This window comes from Grammomys surdaster, unplaced genomic scaffold, assembly GCF_004785775.1.
Source record: "Grammomys surdaster isolate TR1022 unplaced genomic scaffold, NIH_TR_1.0 129, whole genome shotgun sequence".
Taxonomy (NCBI): Eukaryota; Metazoa; Chordata; class Mammalia; order Rodentia; family Muridae; genus Grammomys; species Grammomys surdaster.
The window spans coordinates 3,113,190-3,120,278 of NW_021604587.1; the positions used below are offsets into that span (position 1 = coordinate 3,113,190).

Here is a 7,089-nt window from a genome sequence, read left to right on the forward strand (position 1 = left end):
ATTGACCCTACCTATCAATATAACTATTATTATTATTATTTATTTTGGTTTTTTGAGACAGGGTTTCTCTGTGTAGTCCTGGCTGTCCTGGAACTCACTCTGTAGACCAGGCTAGCCTCGAACTCTCAAACTCAGAAATCCGCCTGCCTCTGCCTCCCAAGTGCTGGGATTAAAGGCGTGCGCCACCACCGCCAGGCAATATAACTATTTCTTTTCAGTTTTGTTAACTAGAATGTATAAAGGCATTTGCCACTGAAATTAAACCTGACTGCAGCTTTCAATTAAACAAGGAAGGCTGGATATATCTGTTCCCTACTATTTCATATGAAAATTAAAATAAAACAGGGCCTAAAACCACTGGGAGATGTAACTTAGTGGTAAAGAACCTGTATCTATAAAGTCCTAGGTTTAATCCCTGAAAGTAGCAAAAATAACGAAATCCTAAGTGGCTTGTCTAGGAAAGCTGATAACCTCCAAGCCCAACTGCCCAAGTTTGATCCCTGGGACCAAACACAGTAGAGAGAACCAATTCCTACAGTTTCCCTCTGAAATCACTTTTTTGTTTGAGATAGGGTCTCTCTATTATGTGGTTCTGGTTGTCTTGGAACTTCCTACCAAGCTGGCTTCTCCCTCACAGAGATCCACTAGCCCCTGCCTGCTGCTGAGTACTGGGATCAAAATCATTTCTCTCTCTCCTCTCCTCTCTTTCTCTCTCTCTCTCTCTCTCCAACAAAATTTTGGATTCCAGAAAACTTATCAGACAGAAGAAAGCAATGGTTTAGAGCAGAAGAAAAAGCCAACAAGAAAAAAAAAAAAGCTGTGCATTTCCTGTGCAGAATATGGGGGCCCTGGGAATAGACACAGCAGGTGTAAGTTCAGGGAGACCGTGAGAACCTTACTCCCTAGAGAGACAGAGATGATGTGCCCAAGTCATCAGGAAGAATGGAAAGACAAGAAAAGGTAAAAGGAGAGCTTGGAGTTAAAATGTCCAGCATGATTAACAGGTTGTGCTGTAAAGGTCACTTAGGTAAAGATAGTACTTTTGTACAGAAGCACTTAGACAGATAAGAATGTTAAAATAGCAGTGAACTTTTTTGGTTTCGGTTTTTGAAACAGAGTTTCTCTGTGTAGCTCTGGATGTCCAGGAACTCACTCTGTAGACAGGATGTCCTCAAACTCAGAGACCTGCCTGCCTCTGCCTCCCAAGTGCTCTGAAAAATGTGTAGCCCTGTCTGGCCTCAAACTTGTGATCTTCCTGCCTCTACTTCCTTCAGCAAATCCCACCACAACAGGCACGAACCATTCTTAAGACCTAAGCATTGATGAGCGAGTATGGCCTTTCTCTCCCCGAGTGTAAATGTACACTTTTCCAGCAATCTCACAAGCAAGATATAAATCTCATTTACATTTACGGTAAAAGATGTCATAATCCCCTTGTGCAACCTTTATGACTCACGGTTTTATCATATCAGATTGCAATCCTATCCAAGGCAATGAGAAACACCTACAATTTCATAAAAGAAAGGGGAAGGGGAAATGATGTCCCTTTAAAAATGCTTTGATGTATAACTTAAGAGGCTTTCAAAATAGTAAATGTGGTTACTCCTGTGACACTTAGAATTGACTCTCTTTGAGACCCTTGCCTACACCTATGCTTGGATGCATACTACTCTTTCTCTGAGCACCTGTCTCTTTATGAAACCCAGTGCTTAAATCTATATCAAAACCCCTCTCCTCCCCACCCATTTTTGTTTGTTTGTTTGTTTTTTGGTTTTTCAAGACAGGGTTTCTCTTATAGGCCAGGCTGTCCTGGAACTCACTCTGTAGACCAGGCTGGCCTCGAACTCAGAAATTCACCTGCCTCTGCCTCCCAAGTGCTGGGACTAAAGGCGTGCGCCACCACTGCCTGGCTCCCACCCATTTTTTTAGTTTACATTTTTGCCTGCATGTATATATGTGGCCCACATCCATGCAGTGTCCTCAGAAGCCATAAAGGTGTCAGATCCTCTGGGACTGAATTTATAAATGGCTGTGAGCCACTGTGTGGGCGCTAAGAATTGAACCTAGGTTCTCTAGAAGAGCAGCCAGAGCTTTTAACCACTGAGACATCCTGCTGCTGCCCTCCCCCCTTGAAAAACTTAATTTTTTTTCTTATGTGTATATATGTGAGCCTGCATAAGTGTATGCATCACATGCATACAGGTGCCTGAATAGGTCAGAGGAGGGCATTGCACTCCCTAGAACTGGATCGATAGGAGGTAAACCACCATATTGGAACTGGGAATAGAACCTGGGTCCTCTGTAAGAGCAAAGGACTCTTAACTGCCAAACTAGCCCCTCAGCCCTTAAATCCTGTTTGTCTGGGGGATGTTTTTATGCATTGTGTATTCATATGTTGATTTTCTATGTTGAGCCATCTGGTTGCAGTCCAAGGTTGGCTAGGTCAAGCTTAACCAGCCTCAATGTTATGTAAAAATTGTTTTTCATCACCTCGGATTGGTTAATAAAAGAGCTCATCAGCCAATTACTTGGGTAGAAGAGAAAGGGTGGGACTTCCGATCCCAGTCAGGGGGTCCCAAAGGAGACGGAAGAGTACAGAAGGATCCAGAGAAGATGAAGAGAAACCACTAGACACCAAGAGGATTTGCCATGAGATCGAAATAAGAGAACAGCCATGAGGACATACATGGTGTAGAGCAAGCCAAGGCAAGGCTCAGATGCAGGTAAAGGGCAGTAACAGCCTAGTTAGGTTAGACCAGATCAGAATCTGCCCAGCAGCTTGTTGATAAAAATACCAGGTCTCTGTGTCTTTATTCAGAAGTTAAAATGGCCTAGAGCAGGTGTAAAAACACCCTGCAGTTATTTGCGAGCAAAGAGGGTGAAGAAAATCCCCCAAAGCATTATATGAACACCTGCTATGTTAATAAACTCCAACCCTCCTTCACAGTGTCTTGTCCTCAGACTCGTTTCTATGGTGCATGAGTAGGATTTCTGAAAATAACTTCTCAGGCTGCTGCAGACGGAAGCGTGGAGCTGTGTCCTGACCCACTCCGGCCGCTGTGACACTCAGTGTGCATTCTAGGATGGACAGAGAGGCACCAGCCCTCCACTGGAAGTGAGGCATCTGAAACATGGAAACCCTCTGAATCCCCGAAAGCTGAGAGCTACCCTGATCTCACCTCCCACTCCCAGCAGGAGATAGGCAGATGTTGTTGGGCGTGGTAGTGGAATATCCTGACTCAAGAGGAAAGTCTCGCAAGTAGTCACACCCTAGAGTCCTCAATAAAATGACAAGTGCAACACCCGGAGAGGACATCATTAAAGAGGGGGTCACATCTCTACCATCCGTAATGGAACAAAATACTAATGTCCAGCTAGAGCCTAACTCATGGTACAGGCTTGACTAGTATGCATAAGCCTTGGGTTTTATCCTCAGGATCTTCCTCCCCAAAATTACACTGAAAGGAAGTCTAAATTGCAATGTAATCACTTTAAAAAAAAAAAAAACAAAACAAAACTGAAGCTAATCTTGGAGAAGGAGCTAAAGGAGGATTTGGGGGAGGAGCATTGGAAATGAGTTTGAGTGGAGAGCAGGGGACTGTCCCTGTCACTTTCTAGTAAAACCTTCTAATGTTTGAGTTAACAAATAATGCATTGTTTTTATTTTTAAATCCCTCCTTCAGAATAGAAGGTAAACTTCATGAATACAAAATATCATTGGCAGCTGAGTAGTGGTGGTTGTACACCTTTAATCTGAGCACACACAGAGAAGCAGAGGCAGGTGTGGAGGGCTCTTGGGACTGTTTCTAGAAATTTGGCAAGAATTTGGCATTGGGACAGCCCAAGGAAGCAGGCTGAAGATCTTGATTATCTTGATAAGACCTTGATTGCCACATGACTTTGTTTATTGTCTTGTTTGTTCCTTGACCATATTCTTTGTCTGTACCTAGAATGATATAAAAGCAGACGGGGGTGGGGGTGGGGCGGGTAAACCAGCTTCAGCTTCAGAACTGGCTGGGGTCATGTTATAATATTGTCTTTTTCTTTTAATCCTCGCTCACTCCCTTGAGACCTGTTGACTGACTGAGCTGGCTTGGTCAGGCAAATGATTCTCCATGAGTTAGAGGCCAGCCTGGTCTACAGAGCAAGTTCCTGGACAATCAGGGCTACACAGAGAAACCCTGTCTCTTCTCTGGAGAAGTGGAGGTAGGACCTTTCACAGCTTGCTTTCCCAAAGATGTTCCTGTAATTCATTCTTTGTCTAGCAAGTACATTTGATTGTAAGATATCGTCCTCATTCTTCAAAACCAGTGAGTAAGGCAATCCCATCATTGATAGAGCTTTGGTTGGGCAAACTGCCTTTAAAAAGAAGTTGTCTCCTAAGAAAACCAAAAGGCTTGTAAACTTCTCCCATCACATATAGACAGTGTGACTAATTAACTAGATGAATTATGTGATCGTAACACACGCACACATGCACGCACACACATACTACACACATACCTACAAGCAGCTAGCCCAGACACAGGCCCTCCTGACAAAGCCTCCAGTAAAGTCATTGTTTCCATTGTCACCTTGTCAGGTTTAGAATCATCACTCTAGGTCCAGGGGACCCTTTTGCCTAAAAAGCAATAATATCATGACTAACCATGAGGTAAACACTTGCTTTTGACATACACATTTTTATCCTTTTGTAGGAAATACAGGTGATTTTAAGCAAGATTGTATACCCTATTTCTAGTAGGCATCACAATCTGTCTCTCCTTTCACTGAGGGGTAGGGTAGCACACCACCATATTTGTTTGAGTCAGCCAACCAACTCCTATGTCCCAAATATGCTTTGCAGTGTTTTGCAGTCAAGCCATATTGTGTTGAACATAAAGCCATGTGAGGAGTGTTGTTAACATGCAGAAGTATAAATTCTCAATCTCTTGGTTCCCATTTTTCTCCCCTCCCTTTTTATGCAGTGCTGGGAATTGGCTCCAGGGCCTTGTACATGAGAGGTAAATGCTATACCACTATTTCCAAAAGTAGGTTCTAATTCATCAAGTCCAAGAGCAGTCTAATAGACTTCTGGTGGGCAGGAGGCTTGACCTGTGGGCTGTTAGGAAAGAAAAGCCTCCTGCCTTGATGCTGGTTGACTTATGTATTTACTTCTGGTTGGTTAAAGTGCTGTTAGCAGGGGCTGGAGAGATGGCTCAGTGGTTAAGAGCACTGACTGCTCTTCCAGAGGTCCTGAGTTCAATTCCCAGAAACCACATGGAGGCTCACAACCATCTGTAATGGGATCTGATCCCCTCTTCTTGTGTGTCTGAAAACAGCTACAATGTACTCATGTAATAAAATAATTAAAAAAAAAGTGCTGTTAGCAGCTTAACGTTGTAACATTTGTTTTTCTTTCTTTTATAGTGAACTACATACATTTGCACATCTGTCAAATAAGCCTATTTTCCCACAGCAAGAGCAAATATGAAGTCTGGATAAAAGAAATAGCACAAATGAACCACATCATGTACTGTATAATTTTCTTTCTTTCTTTTTTTTGTGAATAAGTTATATTTTTATTTTTCACAAATAAAAATGACAAATGTCGTGTGTAAAGGCCATGACAATAATATGATAGTAACAGAGTAATAGACTAGCTGTCTCATAGAGACAGAAGCCACAAAAAATATTGTACTGATTTCTAAGAAAGACTATTAAAGCTGGGCGGTGGTGGCGCACGCCTTTAATCCCAGCACTTGGGAGGCAGAGGCAGGTGGATTTCTGAGTTTGAGGCCAGCCTGGTCTAGTGAGTTCCAGGACAGCCAGAGCCACACAGAGAAACCCTGTTTCGAAAAAGAGAGAGAGAGAGAGAGAGGGGGGGGGGGGGGGAGGGAGGGAGGGGGGGAGGGAGGGGGGGGAGAGAGAGAAAGACTATTAAAAATAAATCTAGGAATAATATATTTTAACTAAATCAACAAATCAAAGTTGAGCTCACATTAAAACATCATCTAGAACCCATAAAGTGATACTGTTAGACTTTGGCTCACAGGTTAGAACAGACAACACCAGACCAAATGGTTCCAAAGAGGAGGAGGTTTATTCTGGGCAGAGGGCAAAGGTGGGGAGAGAAACGGGAGAAGATGGTAGAGAAAGAGGAGAGAGAGAGAGAAGTGGATGGAGGCCGGCCATGACCACGTGGAGAGAGAGGGAAGAGAAGGGGGGAAGGGGACAGAGAGAAACTAAAGGCAGAGTAAGAGAGGAGGCAAGCAGCCCCATTTATAGTGGGCACGCCTACCTGTCTGTTGCCAGGTAACTGTTTGGAGGAGCATACCTGGGTGTTGCCAGATAATTGTGGAGGTGGAGTTTAGACAGAATACTAACATATACTAAAGGAAAATCTGGGATTCCACATACAGGGTTCTTGATTGAAATCAGGGAGGCTGAAACCTGTTCCTCTTTTTAAACACGGATGCAACTGTGTTTTTCTAAATGTTTCATTAGTAATGCTGAGTCTTATAAGTCTGGTTCTATAGGAGTCTATAATGTAATGACTTCCATCTGGAGGGCCAGCAATCTGCACTGAAATAAGAACAAAATCAGTCAGGCTCCCGATTCCACAAAATTCTATGGTACAAAACATGAACAAAGCCTCAGGCAGGATATCCAAGGTAAAACTGATCTGCTCCCAGTCATCCCCTCAAAAGAAATAATGCAACTGCCACTCTGTGAGAATAGCCATTTACATTTTGGCAAGATATGGACTTGAGAAAACCAACTTCATTTCCAGTAAACTGTGTTTCATTTCCACTCACATCCTTACAAGTTATGTTGGGTGCTGGAAAATATTGAACACGAGCTGTATATATAGTTTGTACAATTTACTGGTTCTTGCATAACATCGTTTATTTTGGGTTCTTTACAAATATATTGTCCCACTCTGAGGTCCTCACACATGGGCCTCTCCTGCCCCCCCCCCCCCGGGGGGGCGCCAGAGGCAGCAGCCCCACAATGTCCCACAGCAACCGGCACAAGGCACAGAGTGCCTGGGAGGTCTGGAGGTCCAATGTCTGGGAAAGCCGGACCCGTAGGCCAAGCGGCTGCCAT

The 7,089-nt window shown here is 43.5% G+C and overlaps 1 pseudogene; it reads right to left on the reverse strand.

Annotated features, from left to right (window-relative positions):
• Positions 1-6,361: 6,361 nt before the first annotated feature.
• Positions 6,362-7,089, reverse strand: LOC114610635 (annotated as a pseudogene).